This window comes from Canis lupus, chromosome 11, assembly GCF_048164855.1.
Source record: "Canis lupus baileyi chromosome 11, mCanLup2.hap1, whole genome shotgun sequence".
Taxonomy (NCBI): domain Eukaryota; kingdom Metazoa; phylum Chordata; class Mammalia; order Carnivora; family Canidae; genus Canis; species Canis lupus.
Genome location: NC_132848.1, coordinates 32,860,285 through 32,882,675, shown reverse-complemented (window position 1 = coordinate 32,882,675; position 22,391 = coordinate 32,860,285). Strand labels below are relative to the sequence as shown.

The 22,391-nt window shown below is 44.5% G+C and overlaps 1 protein-coding gene and 1 long non-coding RNA gene across 6 annotated transcripts in view; one reads left to right on the top strand and one right to left on the bottom strand.

Annotated features, from left to right (window-relative positions):
- Nucleotides 1-22,391, bottom strand: part of LARGE1 (LARGE xylosyl- and glucuronyltransferase 1) — a 521,069-nt gene that overhangs the window by 178,931 nt on the left and 319,747 nt on the right. The window lies entirely within an intron of this gene.
- LOC140642933 (uncharacterized) lies at nucleotides 1,875-10,202 on the top strand. 2 transcript variants are annotated; one of them, XR_012039299.1, is made up of 3 exons: nucleotides 1,875-2,985; nucleotides 7,266-7,448; nucleotides 8,413-10,202. It is a non-coding gene; the product is annotated as an uncharacterized lncRNA (long non-coding RNA). The 2 variants fall into 2 exon arrangements; XR_012039298.1 differs by lacking the exon at nucleotides 8,413-10,202 and having other exon boundaries at nucleotides 1,878-2,343; nucleotides 2,792-2,985; nucleotides 7,266-8,160.

The following is a 22,391-nucleotide window of genomic DNA, read 5'->3' as shown; positions in this document are numbered from 1 at the left end:
CTATTAAGCAAGCTGCTCAACAAAGCATACTGAGCACTGACCATGCACTGGGGCTTTCTGCCATATATTTGGGAGTCACTAGAGCAAGGGGTACTCACAGGTTGAAGGGAAAAGAGAAGTCACAGAGAGATAAGGGAATTGATCATTATGATAGTGTCACACACCATAGACACACGAAGGGCTATGAGAACCAAGCCCACAGAGACACCAGAGGGATGCTTTAAGGATGAGTGGGAGTTTACCAAGCTGATGAGATGGGCATTTCAGGCACAGAAATTAAAATATGCAAAGATCTGAGGGCTTGTGAGCAGTTTGATTTAGTAAATTTTGGGTGCCAGGGGATGGCAGGATGGGGAATGGGGAGGTAGTGTTTAATAGGTACAGAGATTGGGAAGATTAAAAAGAAAAGCTCTGGAGATGGGATGATGGTGATGGTTGATCACTGGGAATGTACTTAACACTGAACTGTATTCTTGAAAATGATTAAAATGCTGACTTGTTATATTTTACCATAATGAATTAAAATAAAAAGATTACGCCCAGGAAGCATGTTCAGGACCAGCCTCTCTTATGTCTGTAAATTCAGGCATCTCAGCTTGTTCTGCACTGAGGTGGTATGGGAATCAGACACCCATGGGAAATGTCTCAGACTCAATCTTTACAAATAATCTAGCAGTTTGAAAAAGCTCTCACCTCCTGAAAGAGGTGAACTTTGAAATCACACAGTTTTTCCCTCCTCCCTAAGTTTTTAACAAACTCTCCTAACTTTACGTCTTTGGGTTGAGGGAAGAAAGGAGACAGCTGAAACAGGCAGCCTTCCCTTTGATAACATGCTCCCTCTCCTAATTAACACGACCCCACACAACTAAACATCTGTCTACTTCACAAACTTTCACAGTGATGAGCTTTGATCACGGTGGAGCACATAGTATCTGTACTGAAAAGAGAATCTCAGACACCATTCAATCCAGCTTCACTCACCTCGATCCAACCATCTGAAGATTGCTCGGAAAGTCACCCCCAGGCAAGGCAAGAGGGTGGCAGCCGAGAACTGGGAATGTGCAAAATATGATCCTTGCAAAACTGAAGGAGCCCCTCGGTTCCAAAGTAGCCATTCCCCTTCTATATGCACCATGTTCACATAGGAGCTAACGGGAGGATCGGGTTAATTGTATCCTTTAGGATTTCTTGGAAGATTTTCTTAAAAATCTATGTTTGTTAGCTCAACACCAAAGTTTTCAAAAGTTTACAAAGTTGACTTTCTATTTGAAAATGACCCTTTCTTGGTTTCTCTTCTCTTTGGTTCTATTCTCACAAAACTCAGAAAGAACTGTCATTTGGTGAGCTCATCCAACAATTTCTGACATGCCTATAAATCACTTTATGCTTCCCGGAGAAAGTTACAATGTACATCCTGACATCGCCATAGGAATTATGCAGGTGCATCCAAAAGGCGGATTCACAACTTTCACATACACCCCAACTCAATCAGCGCATCCTGGCAAGCATTAAAAAACACCACTGCATATTATTTCTTCATGTGATCTCGTCTCAAGAGAAGCATCCATCCAACTGTGATGGTGTTTGAATGTAAAAGAGAAACATGGCAGGAAAACATTGAGAAAACTCAGAGTGAATTCAAATGGTGGGGATGTCTTTGAACCACAACTGTTTTCCTCTCTAGAGTCATTAGTGCTAATTACTAACAACTACCCTGGTGACAAGTGCTGGCAGTTACTTAGCTGCTAATTGGCTTCAATTTACCGCTCTGATTGTGTGGTCACAGGTATATATTTACTTGGGGAGTGAGGAAAAAGAGCAGGTATCGCAAGCCTTAGGCTGTCCTTAAAAGAGGCATCAAGTGTCTGAAATGTTCAGCTTACCCTAGTTGGTCTCAAACTTCCTACATATCAGAATCACCTGTAGGTTATTTAGCACAGACTGCGGGGCCCCACCCCCAGGAACTCCCATTCACCAGGTGTGGGGTGGGGCCCAAGAAAGTGAGTACCTTAGAAGTTCCCAGGTGACATGAATGCTGCTGATCCCAGGGCCACCTGTTGAGAATCACTGGCCTCCCCAATTCGCTCCTACCCTTATCCCAGCTGGGTTCTCCACTCCCATCTCAGCGGTCCCAGCTGTTGCAAACAGAAGCAGAAGACGACCACAGAATGTTTGGTTGGTCTCCGTGTGCACCACCTCACAGGGGAGGACGGCGCCTTACTAATGCAGGGGAATGCTGCCGAAAGGTGCAATGGATGATCTGCCCCGCCCCCACACAACCTAACTGATGATTTTACAGTCGCTCCATCCTGCTTTTCATCTGGACAGAATGAATCCCAAAGAGTAAGGAAAAAATGAGTAAAGCTTACTTAACCTGGGGCTCACCTCGCAATGACAAACTGGCCATTAGAAAAATGTCCTGTGCTTCATGCTAGGACTTCCCTCCCACCCTGTTCTTTATAAACATTTTAGACCTAAAGATGCAAAATGTGTAAAAATACGATAATAAAGGTGCCTGCCCCTACCTAACTATAAAACTGAGGAATGAGCTCATGATTCTGTTCAACTGATAGCCATAGGCAGGCAATGTGCTGGGAGAGAAGGATTTAACCATGATAACCATACTACTTCTTAAGCCCCACCGTGCACCAAGCAGTAGGAAGGCATTTGTCCTAAACCCTGCAGCCTTCTTGGAAGGAAGTGACAGTTCGGTGATATCAGCACAGGTGTACACCTTGCTGGTCAGGTGCCGAGTTTCCGCTAAGCACCTGACACACACTTATTTAATCAGCATTAACAACCCTGGGAGTTAGAACTTTCCAGAAGAAGAAACTGCACCATAGGGAGGTTCAGCAGCTTGGCCAATACCACTCTGTTAATAGAAGGTGATGGTAAACTTCGCACCCATGTCACTTGGCTCCAGAGGATGAACCAATGACTCTGCTACTGCCTTGGCCGGTGAGTGACATCATCCACGTGTCACAGGTAAGACAATGGAAGCCCACAGAGATCACAAATCAACATAGCTTTTGATTCTGAGGTCTGTGCCACGTGGTCCCGGCTCTCTGATGACTGGCATGTGGCCCTCTTCTTGAGAGGAGGATGGGCACATAAACTAATAAACGCAACTCAAGGTAGTAGATGCCATGACAGTGGCGTGATGTCAAACAATCCATCACACACAAAGTGAGTTCTTTCCCGTTCCACTGATGGGCTATTAAATGGCTAATGAGACCAATATGGGGCAGCCAGACTTTGCTCCCATTTGCACAGATGTTTCCACATGTGGCAGCTGTACTCGGGTACCTTCGCTTGCAGCTTTTATGGCTACTTCTTTGTTACATTGCTGATGCTACCCGGGTGTGTTGTACCTGTATGTGTGCTCTCCTGTGCCCTTATGTGGAGTATCTGGAAGCTTGGTGTCCTATGTGGTAATATTTGTTGAGTGTCCTTTAAACTGTTAAGGACCTGGAAGGCTCTGACGTAGACAAGACGGGTGGTATTTCCTTGGCATTTAAAGAGGTTTCTACATGTTCCCTGTGATACCACTACAGAGCACAAAGCAGGACTCAGCTTTGCCTCATCAACCTCAGAACATTCCAGCTCTGCCAGCATCATCCCCCAACGTTCTGAAGATTTAGGCAAACTAAGCAGTTTGGCCCCCGAGATGAATCTCACAGAGATGGGGTGACTCCACTTGGAGAATGAACTCCTCCAAAGCGGGGATATTCCCATCCAGCCCCTGGGGCAGGAATGGAATGCTTCACCCTGGAAAAGGACTTGGTGGAAGGATGTGTGTATGAGGATCGTGTGTCTTGTCGTCTCTAATTGCCTCCACTGCATCTTGTGAGGCAGTTTTTCTGCACACCCTGGCTTGCTGAAGACAAAGCTGAGTGATGTCAAGGTTGCTTATCCCCCATGAAACGGGATGTCATTTTTCTATTTTAACGGCCAGCCTCTCCTCCTTCAACTCCACCTAGAGAAGTGCTTTAGTCAAATTGTTCAACTATAATGACCACCCACACATGTGCCTCGTCTTGACTGATGGCTTTATTTTACAGGTAGGAAGACTGAGGCCCAAGAAAGGGAACCATTTACTTGTTTGGTTGGTGGTCAGATCACACAGTTAAAGTAATTTTTTTAAAGTCACTATGTTTTTTCTTATCAAAAATATCAGAAAGGGAGACAGAACATAAAGACTCCTAACTCTGAGAAACGAACTAGGGGTGGTGGAAGGGGAGGAGGGCGGGGGGTGGGGGTGAATGGGTGACGGGCACTGAGGGGTGTGCTTGACGGGATGAGCAATGGGTGTTATCTGTATGTTGGCAAATTGAACACCAATAGAAAATAAATTTATTATTAAAAAAATGTCCTGTGAAAGAAAAATCAAAGCCAGAACTTCATTATGAGCTAACACATTAAATTTACCTCTGCTAGGCCTCTCTCTGATACAACTGGTTGCACTATGAAGGGGCACATGCCTTGTAAGAAGGAAACGAACAATGCAGATTAAGAACTTCAAGAAAATTCAAACCTGTGGCCCCAAAAATCACACTCTGCTAATTGATATTGAAAGATGAATCTGAAAGAAGGAATGCCATGTGCCACCAAAATTCAATAAAGTCTTAAGTAAATCTTCAAAAAACCAGAAACAACCTAGCTGGCCAAAAATAGGGAGAATGTCTTAAAATATTAATGATGATATATCACTAGATGGAACATTACCCAGGCAGCGAAAGTGATAGTTATGAAGATCAATAATGTTAAGTGAAAATATAAAGCAAGAATGAGAACTGCATTTAGAAGGAAGACAATGGTCTTTAAAAATTATTCAGAAAATTTGAAAGTTAACTAACTAATTTAGGGGGTGATCTCTAAGCAGTAGAAGATGTAGGATTTCTGTCACCTCTCATCGTTTCTAGTCTCCAATAGATTCTGTGATGCACGGACTTTATTCAATAATGAGGAACACATACACATGCACTGTTATTTTTGGATATTCTCTTTTTAAAATGCCTGAGCCAGATGTGTTATATTACCCTGACCAAGGGGTTTTTTTTGGGGGGAGGCGGTGGGGGAAGGTGTCTAACACCCAAGGATCCCAGAAAATAGAAGATGCAAATATTGCATCCAGATGGCTTTGCTGGGCAAACATGGGTAGAAGCACGGCTGTCAGGATGTGCTCTGGTGTGACCATTAATCAAATGCTCAAAAGAAAAGTAAGGGATGTAAAAGAAAGGCACTGCAGGAGAAAAACCTTTCTGCAGAAAGGGAATTGTGCTGGCTAGGGGAAAAAAAAAAAAAAAAGATTTGTAACAAATGCAGCCAGTTAGTAAGATTAATGAAAGGAGAAACCACTTTGCATGGCGGTCAATCTTCAATAATTTAAGGGTAATCGAGACTAATTTCAAGGTAATAGGAAAAACTACCCATGTCTAAATTTTGGCTGAGGTTCCTTTGTGTGCTAAATGGGCTAACCCTTGTGAAAGATCTGAGTATTATTGAGCACAGAGCAATTCAAGCACTTTTTGCTCCCTATTCCGCACCCATTATATAGCCAGGCTCCTGCATCTTAGAATTGCTATGCAGATGATGGAGACACTCTGCAAGAAGATGCTCCTACCCAAGAAAATTAGTAAATGGTAAGCAGGATGATGATAGATCCAGGGGAGAAAGGATAAACAGAAATAAAACAAACACATGCAAAAGAGGAAATTAAATAAAATCTCCATGGATTACAACAGGGTTGATAGGACCCTTGCATTGGAATGGGCAGAAATTAATTTTTCTGACCCTGCTACACTTCCACATACGCAATGTTGACCATAGATTGCAATGACAGAAGCAGAAAGGCTCTACTACAGACTTAAAAGCTGAGGTCCTTTACACATGCACACAAAGGATGATGCATATGCATATGTATAGATGAATAGCCTTACATATACATATATGATATGTCTCTCTACACAGGTACAGATACAGATCCAGAGATCTCCTAGAGCCATGTTTCGGTTGGCCAGTGTACACATGGAGGAGAGACAATCATCCCAGTTCTGATGCTATTTAAATGGAGTCTGAAACACAGGCCTCCGTGATGAGATAACACTTCACCTTACAGAAGGGGGCAGCCAAAGTGCAAGGAACGTGGCTGGCCTAGGTTCACAGAGGGTCTGAGGTACATGAATGGACAGACAGCCTCGTGTGCACAGCATGAACCAGGCTCTGGGCTAAGTGTTTTGTGCACAGTATCTCCTTGGTGGCAGGTGGTGTGCCTAGCCTTAGTCTACAGATGAGAAAACAAGCTGATATTGAGAAGCTGTTTGCTCAAGGTCTTAGCAAACAGCAGAGCCAAGATTGAACCTGGTATGGTGTGACTTCAGAGCGTAAACTCGTGATCTCAAAGCCACTTTTGCTGGTGGTGAGGCCTGAACAGTAATCTGGGTCTCTGGACTTTGTGTCCAAATGTTCCTTCTTTCACACCCTTACGAGTGGCTTTTCCAGTGCTAACTGGTGCATCAAGACCGAGACACACAGCAAATCTATCCATGCTGGGTTGCTCATCCTGGATATCTATGAAAAGGTCAGTTCCAGAAGGCAGAGATGTGGTTTATTTTCACTGGTGGTTTTTTTTTTTTTTTTTTTTTTTTGAGGGGCTCAAAGAGTCCCTAGCACGTTAACAGGCACTTGGCATACATCTACTGGCTGAATGAATAAATGAGTCAAAGAATTTTGACAGCAATCAGAGAACAAGAGCCAGGATTGTCTTTTCTAGAATATGGGAGCTGGACAGGAATTCTGGGCTTGCCCAGCACACATTTAATAATACAATGATTAGAAACGCTACCCTGGTTTCATGGACTGAAGAACCCAGGGTAGAGGGATAGGGCACCTTGACTTCATCTTTCTAGAAGATAGGGCGGAGTCCAGGGACGGAGCTCAGCCTCCTGATGTATGGGCCAGTGAATCTGCCAAAGTACCAGGACGGGGTCCCGATGTATACCTCCCAGATGAACTGTGCTGAGATGCTTGGGGAACTGTGTGAATGAGTTTGTAAAACTCAGTGCGTATCAGCACACAGAGAGTTCTGAGAACCCTGAAGTCCGGGGTTAGTTCACCGTGCTTCCCCGTGCAGCACACCTGACCTCAGAACTCGCCCACCCAACAGCTGCTAACTCAGTGTAGAAAGTAGTGTATTCTAGCATATTCTTAAAACTGACTAATGACTTTGGCCTCTTACACTCTGAGACCTGTTCTCTGTTTCACAGTCAGGATCAGGCACCCAGAATCATTGAGACCAAGAGAAGAAATGCTTCTACCTGAGGATATCACTGATGAAAGCAGGCCGAGTCGAGAGCAAACTCTCAGCGTTCTCTTGAAACCTTGCCTCTGGATTGCCTTTGCCTCATGCACTCACAAATACCGGGTCACAGCTACGTGGCTGGCCCCAGGTGAGCCCTACAAAGTATGGCAGTGAGTGACACCCAACAAGTCCCAGCCCTCCGAGAGGTTATATTTCATTGTGGTGAGAACAGCAATAAATGATAAAATATATGTATGGTGAGAGCCATGCCTCTGCTGCAGAGGAGGGTGCAGAGAGCACGAAGGGAGTGCTGTTTGGAAGAGGGTGGTCAGGCAAGGCCCTTCCGCAAAGGTGAGGTCTTAGCAGAAACCTAAAGGAAACAAGTGGACTCTAGGGGGACCTGAGGGCACTGACTTCCAGGCAGAGGAACAGCAAGTACAAAGCCAAGAGGCTGGCGTGTGCCTGTTGTGGGCGACACATAGCAAGATGTCCAGAAGGTCAGAGTGGGGCAATGACGGGGGAAGAGCTCTGCAACCCAGCATCCTTCCAGGGCTGGCCTCATGGTCTTGTGTCCTGTTTAGCCACAAAGGACCCCCAGAAGGACTCTGCCCTTGGTTTAACACTCTGCTGTCACCACTCTGAAATTCATAAACAGTTTTGGAAAAAGGAGTCATAAATGTAATTTTGTACTGGGCTCCACAAATAACCCAATCAGTCCTGCTACTTGCCATACGATTCATGGAGGGCTGGCCAACCTTACCCTCGAGAACAATGTCTGTATAACTGGGGAGATGCTCCCTACTTCTTCCTATTTAAGCTCCTTTGTCTCCCACTTACGAGACAGTCATGACAAGAATCCCATGGAAGTGGCCATGGGGATGCTATCAGGTTTTTTTTTTTTTTTTTATGTTTATTGGAGCCTGAAAAAGAAAACAAACACTCTTGTGTTGGGGCCTGGGTCTCTAAAACACTGCCAACTCTTTATTTTCTACATTAATAAAGGGAACGGGGAGCGTGAATAATTTAAAACAGCCCATGAAAATCTCTAGTTCTGAAAGTTAGCATGTGGCTTTTTCTTTTCCTCCCTGCATATTCCCCTTAATTGTGAAAAGCACTGATTGGTAATCCTGAGGCTGAACAATCTGAGCCATGGGAAAGCAAACTCTACCTTCCTAAACAAAGCTACCCCAGGATGAAGCACTGGGGAGTGCTCACAAACTTACTTCCCTCACAACCAAGTCTCCGATCTTCCCAGTCAACACCTGTAAGTATTAGAGACACGCTCTAACTTCCACAACAGCTTCCCTCTAAGAAAGTGACAACCCATGTGTAACAATGCCACCAAAATCTGCACACAATTTCTGAGGGGGTTTGAGAACCACCCTAATTTATCTGTGGACCCCAGGTAAGAGGCACCGACTCAGGAATGGGGTGCACGGCAAGGAGCTGGCCCAGCACCTAGCTCTTGTGTCATCAGACACAGCCCACCCTAAGAAGGCAGAGGTAGATTTGGGTCAGTCACAGTGGCTTCTTCTAGAAAAATCAGGCCACAAAGTCAGACCTAGCAATTAGGTCCTGAAGGTTATAAGTGGAATTAACTAGAATTTCACATTCCTTGCTATCTCTGATAGCTGTACCCCCTACGGACTTCGCTGTTATCTGGGGCTCTCTCTTACCCAAGGCCATGGGATTTTAGGATAGGACTTGAGGAAATACAACCAAGAACACAACCACAGGATAAGTTTAGGCCTTCAGCAAAGGAGCTGGAATAATGGCGAACATGAACTGAAAAGCCTTTTGCTAATCGCTGTCCTGAACACTTAACATGTATCAGCTCATTGGATTCTCACACTAACCCTGTGAGTTACAGTCTGTCACTATTGCCCCATCTTAGGTATGAGGAGACCAAAACCCAAATAGGTTAAATCACCTGCCCTAAGTCACAGAGCCATTAAGTGGCAGGCTCTGGGCTTGAACCCTGGCTGATAGGCCCCCTTCTACCCATGTTGACCCTAACGGTATCCCACATAAATTCTACCTAAGGGTCAGAAGCCCATGGACAGTTCACTAGGGTAGGGCCAATGTGTGAGAAATGAGGCCTAGAGTTTATAGTAAAGACAGTGCTGAGTATTTCCTGAGAGGGCCACCAGGGAACTGGTACAGGGAAAAGGATATGGCCATGGGCCCTGGGCAAGGTGCACACTCTGATCACAATCTGATACACCTAGCAAGACAGAGACATGCAAAGAGATCACACTTAGTCAGTTGGTTGTAATGTTTTTTAGAAGGAAAACAAAGGTTTCACTTGCTGCCGCCTGATACCAGTCAGAAGAGACCCTGGTTTTCTGCAGGAAGAATTAAATCCCAGCAATTTAAATGCTTAAGTAGCTAAATGGAAATCTAACTCCTCCGGCACAGTGATCTCTGGCAAAACCTGCAGGCCCCTGAGCTGCCCACATGTCAGGAGGGCATGTGTACCCCAGAGAGGGGCTCACTCCAAAGAGACCAGGGAGCTCTGGGAGGAGAATCGCCAAGGCAGCAAGGGGTTCTACCCCATGCACAGACAGAAAGCTCGCCACTTGGCTCAGGATTTGCAAGGTTTTATATGTTTAAAACCACTTGCACCAGAAGGGGGTGCTGTTATCCCTAAAACTCACCTTAGGCTCCAGGTCCCGAGGCAGGTTCCCTGAGCTGATAAAATGAGGCACCTGCCAGACCCCCGTAGGGGCTTCAGGAAGCTCTTTTGGGTTCTATACCAGACTCTGGGCTCCCCCATCTCTGACTCCAGAGGACTTGACTTCCTACATTTTCAAACAGAAATTGATGATTCTTCCCAGAATTTTCCTGAATAGTTGCTATTTTTACATCTTCTACTGCTTTACTGAAGTCTGTCATTTAACTAAAAGAAGAAACAGTTTCTTAGAAGAACAAGGGGGTGGGGGGGGGGCAGGGAGAGAAAAGGAAACAACTCATTCCTTCAGACGCCTGACCAGGATGGCTCCATCACTAGCTCCCATTCTGTTTTGTTTGTTTGTTTGTTTGGTTGGTTGGTTTTTTCCCATTCTGGTTTTAATGTTGGACATAAAAGGGAGCATTTGCAAGTTGTGTTCTGAAGGAAAGGGGGATTTATTTCTTCATGTTATTTATTAAAGAGCATTTTCCTTGGGTTAAAAAGTTGCTCTGGCTGGCTTTGTCTTGTAGAGAGGCTTGTCACTCATGTAAGAGGTGGCCGTCCATCAGTTCAGTGGTTCTTAAACTGCCATGAACCTGAGCCACACATGTGCAGGGTGCGGGTGGGGGTGGGGGTGGGGGTGATAAAATGTAGTTCCCTGGGTCCTACAATCATGCAGGGAGCAGCCTTCTGCATCCCAACGAGCTGGTAACTTGGACCTGTTTCTCTGAGAACACAGCAGCTCTGAACGATGTCATCTCCAACTCACACCCCCCTGAACACATGCCCTATCTACCCCTGGTACATTAGGCTGAAGCACAGTCCATCCCCGACTGCTTCTGCAGTCCACACCTGAATCCTAATCCTGGCTGTGCTCTGCTTGACTCTCTATGTTTTCTCTATCTTTCTGTCTTGGTTTCCGTAATGCTCTGTGAAACATGGCCTGGCGGAAATTCATGGGATTATGGTCGCAAAACAGGAGCTATCCCTTTGTGACTTGCTTCGCTCATTTGTAAACAGTGTATGTCAAGCGCTGAGTGCCCTATTTCCCTCCTTGTCAACGGAGGGAAGGCATACCAACATTCCTTCCCACTTTATTCTCATTGCTGCACTTGGCAGTGCCTAAAATAAACATTTCTATTTGTCTCTTGCTGGAGGGTAAGCTCCTTGAAGCCAGAGCATCTGACTTTGAGTCCCTAGCCCTTGGCAAGTAGAGTCTTGATGAGGATTTGCTGGTACTGCTTGCGTGACTCAAGAATGAGACTGAGCGATGAGCCATCTCAGGAATGATTGTGGAATGGTGAAGACAGCGAGTGATAGCATAGCAGGGCACATGACATGCAGCACTCAGAAATCTGGTCTCAGGAGTGTACCATATCAGCACTGCTGTGTAACAAATCACCCAGTAGCTTAAAAGTATGGGTGGACAATCTGGCCTGGCTCAGGTGGGCTGTCTGGACCAGGTTCAGTGTGGACCCTCCTGGCCGAGCTTGCTCGGCATCTGTAGTCAGCTGGTGGATTGGCAGGGGCTGCTACTATATGATGGTCTTGACAGGCCTCACAGGGCAGCTCAGAAGACAGGAGCTCCTCTTTGCCTGAGTCACTCATCTCCTGGCAGGCCTGCCCAGGTGTGTTCAGATCATGGCAGAAGGTTTCCAAGAGAAGTAGTGGGGGAGCCCCAAAGCTCAAGCACTTTCAGGTGCTCCTGTCCTGTTTGCTCCCATCCCATGGGCCAAAAGAAGTGCCAAGGGCAGGCTACTTAGGGAATGCAGAGAGATGACTCCTGATAAGAGGGCCTGCAAAGTATCGGTACACGGCATGCACACGGGGAGGGAAAGAACACATCTGTGTCTGCCAGCATGCAGCATGTGAGCACACACACAGCGTGTAGGGCCACCCTTTTCCTACTCATATCCCACTGGACAGTCATAGCGATGTGACTGCAGGGGAGCCGGGGCCTGGAGCCCTTAGTGGCTTCGCCATGTTCCAGCTAGAGCTGTACTTCTGCAGAAGGGCAAAATGTCTTTTCTCTGTTTTGGGAATTTTGTCAACTCTGCCAAGTGCCCCGTCTGTGCTCCCACCAGCAAAGCCTGACATGGCTGCTTCCACAAAGCATCACCCACAGAATGTGCTACCAAACTCATAGATCTACACGAATCTGAGATTATAAAAATGGTATCTCAATACAGTCTTATTTGCATTATTATTTTTGTTAAATTTGACAGAAAGAGGAGTCTTTTTTTATGTTTAAGAACCATTTGGGGCAGCCCGGGTGGCTCAGCGGTTTAGCGCTGCCTTCGGCCCAGGGCCTGATCCTGGAGACCCGGGATCGAGTCCCATGTCGGGCTCCCTTCATGGAGCCTGCTTCTCCCTCTGCCTGTGTCTCTGCCTCTCTCTCTCTCTCTCATGCATAAATAAATAAAATCTTAAAAAAAAAAAAGAACCATTTGTATTTCCTCTTCTGAGAACCATGTATTCGTATTCTTTGATCATAGTTGGTCTTTTTCATATTAATTTCTAGGAGTTCTTAGCATATAATTTTGAGATTAGCCCATTGTGTGTGGCATGAGTCACACAAACATTCTCCTCTTGGGGAATCTCAATGATGGACACCACACTACCACCAGGGGCTGCCTTCCTGTTTGAAATGACACCACTTGTCAGCAGTCTAATAGAGGTTACGCCTAGTTAGATGCTAGGTCATTATTTGTCCTGTCCATCCCATTATTTCCTTTTTCTCTGTTTGCATTACCATTTTCCTTTTTCTCCTCCCAGGTTAAAAAAACCCAAAACCGTTTATTTTAAAATCACTACAGATGCATAGGAAGTTGCAACAAATGGCACAGAGAGGTCCCATGTACCTTCACATAGTCTCCCCCATGGTGACATCTTCGATAAGGAGAGTACAATATCCAAACCAGGACAGCGAGGTCGGTACGCTGTGTGTACAGTTCCGTGCCACTGTATCATATATGGAGATTCATGAAACTCCCCCAGCAAGCACAGAACTGTTCCATCACCGCAAACATCTCCCACCCACCCAATGCAATCAACTTAAAAACTGTAGCTACAACCTTGCACTCCCCCATCCCCCAGCAAAAGCTCATACCATTTCCTTTATAATCTACTTATTTTTTCTTCATACTCTCATCATCTTATAAAATCTTCTGTAATGCTCCAAGTATAGGGTCAGATGTAAAATTTGTTTACACAGAGGGAACTACCCACTCAATCTGAGGTTCATGTAACTTCTCAGTCATCCCTTTTCTGTGCTCTCCCATTCCTTCCAACATGAGGCCTTCCAGAGTGACTGACTTCCCAAACAAAGGTCTGGTGGTCAAACTGATCTCTCATTCCACATTGGCCTCTGGAGGTCTGAAAATGCCACTTTCCTCCCCCCTGGTTGGCTGGAGTCACTCAAAAATCACAAGGTAGAACACAAAAAACCCACACAAAACCCAAACCCTCAAATCAAACCAAAGCCATGAGTAAAGCTCAGCCCGCTCTAAGAAGGCATGGTACAGAGAGCCCTTTCTCTTCCAGTGTACCTAAGGGGAACTTATCTCTGTTTGGCGGAGGTGGTCTGTGGTGGCAAAGAAACCTGACAAGAGGGGCTCCAGAGAATTTGGTCTAAAATGCAGTAAGGTTGCGACCACTGTGATGGTTCTGCATTCATCAATTTAGTACACAGAACCTTCTGGTTTAGGAAGGGTCTAAATGCTTGTTTATCTTTTGTTTAGAATCTTTCCATTAGAGAATGTTTTGTTGTCATAAAGATGAAAGTCCTACCTCTGTTGAGACAAGTCACAATTAGGTCAGGGAGAAAGGAGGACGTGAATCAGAGCTGACCCTGTTCTGCAAAGGTCTCGTTACCTGCTCTGCCATCCGAACAGAGGGACCCTCAACCTGTCGGCAACAGGCTCTGCTTGATCCTTTGACACAGAGGCCCACAGAACACATGTCTTTGACGAGAAACAATCTCCTGTGCACATTCCGTGGCCATCTCAGGGTCTTGGTATCAGCACAATTTGCAGTGTGGAAGGTGTGACCTCCAGCCTCTTACTGGAGGTCTTATGAACCTTGAACTAGTGGACAAAGTAGAAAGAGAGATGGAAGCTGAAAGCTGCAGGAAACAGCCTCTCAAGCAACCCTGCTACACGTCACTGGAAAGAAAGGGAAGACAAATGCAAGTGACATGTGATGTGGGATGAGGATGCAGTGCCAGACATGGAAATTCACCTCTTAGATACCATCCTGCCTTTGCTTCACGGTTAAACAACTTCATCTGTCCCTAGGCAACCCCAAAGCCCTGGATCCTCTGTCTTTACTCAGCCTACTGGATCTACTCACTGGGTCCACATTGGGGCCCAGAGCGGCTGCAGAGATAGAAGAGTCTGCAGTTCTTTGCTCCATATTCACCACCTGTGTCTCACCTGTCTGATTATCTGGCTTTCAGTGAAGATGCAGGGCATTGGTATTCTTAGCACACAAACAGCTAAGTCTAAGACACAGGCTTGCAAATAGTATGGTCATTTTGGAAAACAGTTAGGCAGTTCCTCAAAATGCCAAACATGGAGTTATCACATGACCCAGCAATTCCAGTTCACTTCAAAGAGTATTCCCAAGAGAACTGAAAATGTATGTCCACACCAAAACTAGGTATGCAAATATTCAGAGCAGCATTATTCCTAATCGGCAAAAAGTGGAAACAATCCAAATGTCTATCAGCTGATGAATGCGTCCAAAAAATGCAGTATATCCATACAATGGAGTAGAACTTGTCCAGTCCAGTGGAGTGATGTCCTGATACACATTATACAGGGACGAATCCTGAAATACATGCTAGGTGAAAGAAGCCACAAAAGATTACATAACGTATGAAGCTATTTATATGAAACAGAATAGCCACGTTCTAGATGCAGAAAGTAGGCTACTGGTTGCCACGAGCTGGTGGGGTAGGGAATGATGGGGAGTGACCGCTAAAGACCAAAAGTATCTATTTTGGGTGTGATTAAGATGTTCTAAAAGTATAGATAGCTGCACAACTCTTTGAATGTTTGAATATACTAAAAAAAAATCACTGAACTACATATTTTAAAAGGGTAAATTTTATGGCATATGTATTACATCTTAATAAAGCTGCTAAAAAAAAAAAAAAAAGAAAAAGAAAAAGATACGGGCTGACCCAGTAAAATAAAGACTAGGTAAATGAATGTCTGCTAAAAAATTACTACTAGAGGAAAAAAGTCAAAGCAAAGTTAACTAATACCTTTCCAACTTTGGAAGGTGAGCTAAAGCCATTGCTCTCTCTGTTATATATTATACATGATAATAAAAGAGCCCCAAGTCCATCTTTTAGTATCTCCTCCATTCACAGCACAATCCACTGCTTATTCATTTTCTGATATTCAGGAAAATCAGATGCATGGAGATGAAGTCAGTTCCTAAGCAGCAGAGCTGGCATGAGAACCCGGTCACTTCATTAACCATTTATTCCAGAAAGATTTATTTCCTACTATGTACACAACACATGAAGTTCTCGGTCTTTGAGAGCTTCTAATCTAAGAAAGGAGTTGTGAAAAAAAAAAAAAAAAAGGAGCTGTGAGCCAGTTTAAACAGGTCAAGGCAAAACTCTTAAAAAGGTTGGTTCTAGAAAAGATGGCACTTAAGTAAAGGAGAGATGGACCCTTGGTTTGGAAGGGGGGCGGAAAAAAAAAGAATGGACCTCAGGAGAACATAATGCCTAAGCTGGGCTTAGGGTCTGGAAGCATTTGTCAGATGAATAAATCCAGTGCAGGCATATATTCACACTACAGTTAGGTTCTCTGACAAAGGGTCTGGCTTGACATTAACAGTCTGCAGAATACAAGATCCAGGGAGTGCAGTCATAATGGGGGGACGGGAAGGGCTCAAACAAATGATACTGAATTTAAGTCCTTAAATTGCAAAGGCCATTCTGATCTTTCAGAGCAACTGATTTATTCTGGTTTCTGTTACTCTGAGGAAACTAGAACTTTGCATTTCCTGAACTTCTTTCTCTTCTCTTCATATACTAATTAATCAAATACTCAATAAGCCCACCATTCAATTAAAAAAATAATCAGGCGAGGTGCTAGGACTGCAAAGATAAATAGTCGCAGACTTACTTTCATGCAGCTCACAGTTGAGTGAAGCATTTCTCAAAGCATGGCCCAAAGATTGCATCCACATGTCCAATGAACTTGTGTAAAAATGTGGATCTCAAGGCCAAATCCTGGTAGGCCTAGAGAGCTAGACTTGGAAATCTGTTTTCCCAAGGAAGCCTCATGTGTCCTCAGGGCACACGATGAAAACCAATGGCTCAGTGTCAATGACACTATCATGTGGCAGAGGCTCCAAAACCCCAAGTAGGTGATGCATTGGGAGCACAGAGCATAGTCAGAGGAGATTTGTCTTCAGGGACATCAATCCTGAGAGGACTCTTTCTTGATGAGTGGCAATGGGATGGGGAGCCGCTCAGAGATCCCCTCAAAGATAAGCGCCAGCTCTATCTAACCACTATTGCCATTTTTCACCATCAAGATGACTTAACATGGCCCTATAATCTAAGACCTTTCCACCAAGATTCTGAGTGCCACCAAGTCTGAGGTCCCCTGGCTCCTCAGTGGAAGGTACAACCATCTGCCCAGACACTGACCCCATTAAAGGAAGGTCCCAACACGAAGTTAACTGGCCATGTGGCTGAAAGGAACTATAATTCCAAGAGAAAAAAATGAGAGGAGAGAGAAGGCTCAGGAGGAAGAGGTGGAAGAGGAGGAAGAATGAGCTGGTGTTCCTAAAAGACAAGTCATAGCCTACCCCAGAGCAGGGCTAGGCGGGCTAGGTGGGCTAGGTGGAAGCAGGTTTCCCATATGCAAGAACAGAACAAACATAAGCTTTGGTGTCAAGATATTTCTGGACTTGAACAAACAGCTGCATGGGAGCAAGTCTGTGACTATCTCTGCATTCCCAGCACCATGTCTGCTGTATTTTTTTAATTGAATGGTGGGTTAATTGAGTATTTGATTAATTAGTATACAAAGAGAACAGAAGGAAGTCCAGGAGATGTAAAGTTCTAGTTTCCTAAGAGTAAAGGAAACAGAATAAATCAAACAGATTTTTAGACTTGAACAAAGAGCTTAATCTTTCTGGGTCCCCCAAATTTTCTGCTCTGTAAAATCAGAATATTAATATCAATCTCAGGCTGTTTGAAGAATAAAAAGAGTCCTAGCAAAAGATCTTTGCACAGAGTAATTATCTCCTTTCTTCTCCTTCAAACTGGGTTTTAGAGGATCAAATCTCACACAATTTCCAATATTAATAATAATAGATGATTTAATGAGTGTCCACTAAGTGCAAGGCACTATTCTCAGCATTTGCATTTATGAAGTTTTTTAGTCTTTGGAACAATCCTGAGAAACCTATTTTTCAAGGTAGAGAAGCTCATCAACTACAACTACACACCCACCACGAAAAGTTGCAACGTTCCACCTCCCTTACTCCACTCCCTAAACATGGAGTAGTGAATTTCTTCTCTAATTATTTTCTCTCTTTTCCTTTCCTAGTACCTTTTCTACCAGCCATGCCTTACCAAAAAAGAACTCTCTGAAGAGCTGGAGAAAGATGAATTTCAAATGTTATCTTGTACGTTTTTTGGGAGAAGAAATGACAATCCATCTTCAATTGCTGGCTCATCGCCAGAAATGTCACAATGGCTTCTTGCTTTGGCAACCCAACCCGTTTGCTCTCCACCCTTCCCACTACTTACATAGTCCCTCAGATTCAGCCAGCACCATGGGAATCACAAATCCACCTCTAAGGTCCATCAAAATGCAATAGCTAAAAATCTTCCTAATTTATGCAGATACTTCATTACCTATTGGGAATCCAGTTAAGAGCATTTACCAAGTGGGCACCCGCTGCCAAAAATGATAGCAGGCAATGAAGCACACAGAAAACAAAAAAATCAGCCCTGATGTGGAGAGCTGTTGGTGGGGCAGAGAGAACTAAGTACCAAAAAGGAAAGAGGACTTGGTTCACAGTATGCTTGGACTGTTCTTACTCTGAATAAAAAGGCGGGGCCTCCAAAGGAAAAAGAATCTGGGCCTTGCTCCTTCTTTCCTGCTTGAGACACTGGAGTGAAGATAAGATGGTTGAGGCCATGGCAACCTTCTTGCAACCATGAAGCAAGAAATATGGAGACAAAAAGCCAATATGCTAAGAATGGAAAAAGATGGAAAGAATCTGCGGTCTTGAGGATGCTGTTGAGCTGCTGTGTAGGCACTGGACTCCCTACCTCCTTATGGCTTAAAGCACTGTCACTTGCAGCCAGAAGCTCTCCTAATGCAATGATATAAATGGCATTTGGCCTAGAACTTGGCAAACCAAAGATGTTAATTTCCTGTTGGGAAATAATGTTTTGCTGAGGGATTTTTTTTAGGCTATCAGGTAAGCCTCCTAATGGCACTGCTTTTATATTTCCCCACCAAACTAAAAATGAAGACAAAACAATGTGGGGGAAAATGTCCTTCTTTCCCAGGTGTTAGATGACCTCAGCTAATCGGTATTGACAGGCTGGGTATGTTTGCCCTTCCTGTGCCCCCTGAAGACAACCGCGTCAGTTTCACAAACATCCAGGCCTGACTCTAGTACCTGCAAAATCTGCATCTTCAAGCACAGCACTGTAGAGACCGGCCACCCATCCAGTCATTCCACAGGGACAAAGTATTGATGTCTGGTCTCACACCTGATCTTCTTACTAACAGATGTGCCATGCTGGGAGGCTCACGTGCCTGGACTATAAGCCAGCATTATCACCCATAACCTGAGACCTGACCACATCAAGCTGGGAAGCACTGCACTTCTGGACACCTGGACACAACTACAGCACTGTCATACAAAATGACACCAACTATCCAGAGCTAGATGCTGCTGTGACCACCACCTTCCTTTTGAGGAACTCAAAGAGTAACTCCCTGGCTCAAGGTCACACAGCTAGAAAATGACAGGGTGGATCACGAATAAGGTTCTAGACTGGTTTTGTGACTGTGTTGCTACCCCAGACAGAGATCCTGGTTCACTTTCTAGGGGAACACAGACTGTTGGGCCTGGTGGAGGTGAGCCTTGCAGGCAGCTGCGAAAGACAGCCATCAGAGAATCAATGAGCCTCAGCTCTAGGGCTTAGAGGACACATGCCTAAGCAGGGAGAGGAACACACATGGTGGTTTAGGCTCATATAAGGTTTGCTCAAGATGCCCAGAAACAGAGAAGACGGTCTTGTGAGGTGAGCTTCCTTCCAATGGACACATGCCACAGAGGCTGAACACCTGTAAGCCAGGGATTATAACAGAAGGGCCGGAAGGCTCAGGAGCACCAAGATGATCCCAAAAGCTGTTTTAGCTAGTTTGGCAATGAACTTGGGTGCAGCAGTGGTATACAACTCTGATATGCTTGGCACATAAAAGGAACTTGATATTTATTGAATTAATTAAATAATTAATTAATATAATGGAGATGAGAAGGGCCACACATATCCATTCATTTAACTCTACTGCGTGCTAACTGTATAACCAGAGGTCTTCCTCACACAGTGAGATCCAGGAGCTCTTTAATCAGTGTCCCATTTTGTCCCCACCTATAACACCTGTGATACTTAGCTCTGTAAGGCTCTAGGATGGGTCTGTGCATGCAACAGGTGAATGCACAGATGTATATGTCCTGAAAACACCTGGGGCACTAGGAAGCACCCATTTACTCAGCCCCTATTCCTGCATCAGGTGCCAATCTGTGTATGTCACATGGAGCAGCTCTAATAATCCAGACACCAACACTCTAAGGCAAGATTTTTCATATACAATGTACAGATAAAAACACTGAGGGTGAAGAGAAGTGGTCACTGACCCAAGAGTAGACAGCTAGTAGGTGCTCTACTCCCTGTTTGCAAATGATTATCACTGCCGTTATCAATACTTATTTAAGTTCTGGGCTTCTCAGCCACTTCTGATAATTTTGAGACATAACATTACGACTCTACTGATTTTCAGAATGAAAGATTTCAGTCCTAAGACTCTTATCCATTCTACGTACAACATGTATGTACTCATTCCCCTGTGATGGGAGGCATAGCAAGAAGCACAACTGCTCCAAGGATGGCTGCTAGATAACGTCCAGTTATTAATTCCATAGGAATGGACACAGAGAACATGAACTTGTATACCAAAGGTCAGGACAGAGCAAGACACAGCATAGCTAAGAGGTCAAGACATGCTTCTTGAACTCAAATGCTTGATTTTAAGGTCTTTCATTGGTGAAAAATAAAAGAAAAAAAGGTAAAAATATTTAGAATAAAGTAAAAACAAGCAGATGTATTTGCTCTCAAGACAGACCATTGTTAGAGATGGGGGTAAAAAAAGAAAAAACAAAACAAAACATAATTGAGCATCCCAGGACAACAGGGGGCCTGAGGTCCAGCCACTGAGCATGAATATCAGTCTTTCAGGAGCTAACAGATGTTCATTTTATGAGCAAAGACAGGAGCAGTTCGGCCTTTTTAGGTAGCTATAAAAATCTGGATAATTTTAAGTTATTCTAATAGCTGCCTGACAATTTTATTAACGTCGTCAGCTGCCGGGTGGCCCTGTCCATGCCTGAAAGAACGAGTCCTCACTTGGGATTATTCATATCAGCTGAGTTCTATTCGGAACACCTTCCTGTTTTTAAATTAGCTAGACAACGAAGAGGCTGTCTGCCCATATGGCCCTTCGGAAACTTCATGGCAGGCTGCCTCTATGGGCATGCAGCTAATTCCCTGGTAGGAGTTTTGAAATGGGGCAATGCTCTCTGAGCCTCAGCTTCCTAATATGGTAGGTATAAAACACCCCAACTTAGTGGATTTTTATAAGTAATAAGTGGGAAAATGTAAAGTTCATCCAGTGATGGACATTGGGGAGTTCAATGTTAGCTTGTGTTTCCTTCTCATGAGCCTACAGCCATTTAAAAGAACCAAGATGGCAAGGTTCCCTGTTAACAGTAATATGAAGCCCAAGAATCTTCTGAATAATAGTACTATTTATTATGGCCTTATTACAATTATTAACAAAATGTTTATGTCAGGCCATGTCAAAAACGATGCTGGATGTTGGTATGACAGGGTTGAAGCTCCCCATAGTTCCATGAGAGACTAAGTATTATCATCCCCATTTTATTTATAAGAAAACAGAAGCCCAGAATGATTTAGGAACTTATTTTAAGATCAAAAGTAAGCTGAGTGCTCCTTTTCTGCCCTATCTCGGTTTCTTAGGTATTTCTTTAATTGGTCAAAACTGATCTCTGACTTTTACATTAGAGATTTTCCTTCAATGTGTACTGAGTCTTCACAGTACATATGAATGAGGCACTAAAAATGGCTTGGCTTTTTAGCTTTTGAGTTCATTGGTAAGCTTTTTTTTTTTTTTTTTTTTTTTTTAAATCTCCTTGCCCCAGCTTTAGAGAGTGGTAACTGATGAGTAGTGAGTGAGCTGATGGTGCACAACTTGTTAACTTGATACATCTATAAACTACAAAATGATGACCACTATCACCATCACCACCTGCTGACCCCTCCATCCTGTCACATAGTTGCTATTTGTTTGAGGAGAGAACATTTCAGATCTGCTCTTAGCACTATTCAAGTGTGATACAGTATCATGAGCTATAACCACCATGCTGTATACCCTGGATTGCCCCAACTTTTTCATCTTATAACTGGACGTTTGTACTTTTTGGGCAGTAGATCATGTGGGTGGGCTTCCCAGCTGTTGGCCTTCACTAAAGGGTGATAAAGCAGGTATTGGTCTCTTATCTGGTCCATCATTTGGGGTGTGGTCAAGGAACAGGAACCCCACACAGAGGAGCTTAATATGGGGTTGCTAGCCAGGTGTGGGGGGCTGTAAAAGCCAGAAGGAAACACTGAGATGTCACAGAAACAGCACCTGAAAGTGACAACTGCCATTCCTAGGGCTGGCAGGATGACAGGAAGGGAGGAATTAGGATTATGAGATTTTAGGAGCTTGGAAACCCTACCTCCACTCCCCCATCGTACCTGGAGCCCAGGCCTCTGAGGAGGGAACGTCACATCGCGAGTGTGGGGAGGGGATGGACTGAAGCTGGAACGAACTGCTGACCCAGGTGAGGAAGCCCTGCTGGAATGGTTCTGACAAACTGGAACTCGGACAAACAGGAGCAAGCCTCTTCTCTCCAGTGTCCCTCTTTACAGAATCTCACAGGGCATGGATGAAATGTTAGAGGAGTGGAGTACACAAGGCTGGCTTTGAAGCTGAGAGCAGGAACTCAAAATGCCCTTCCGTGAGCACCTGGATGGGTATGCCAATGTCAGAACCCAACTCCTGGGCTGGACTCTCTTCC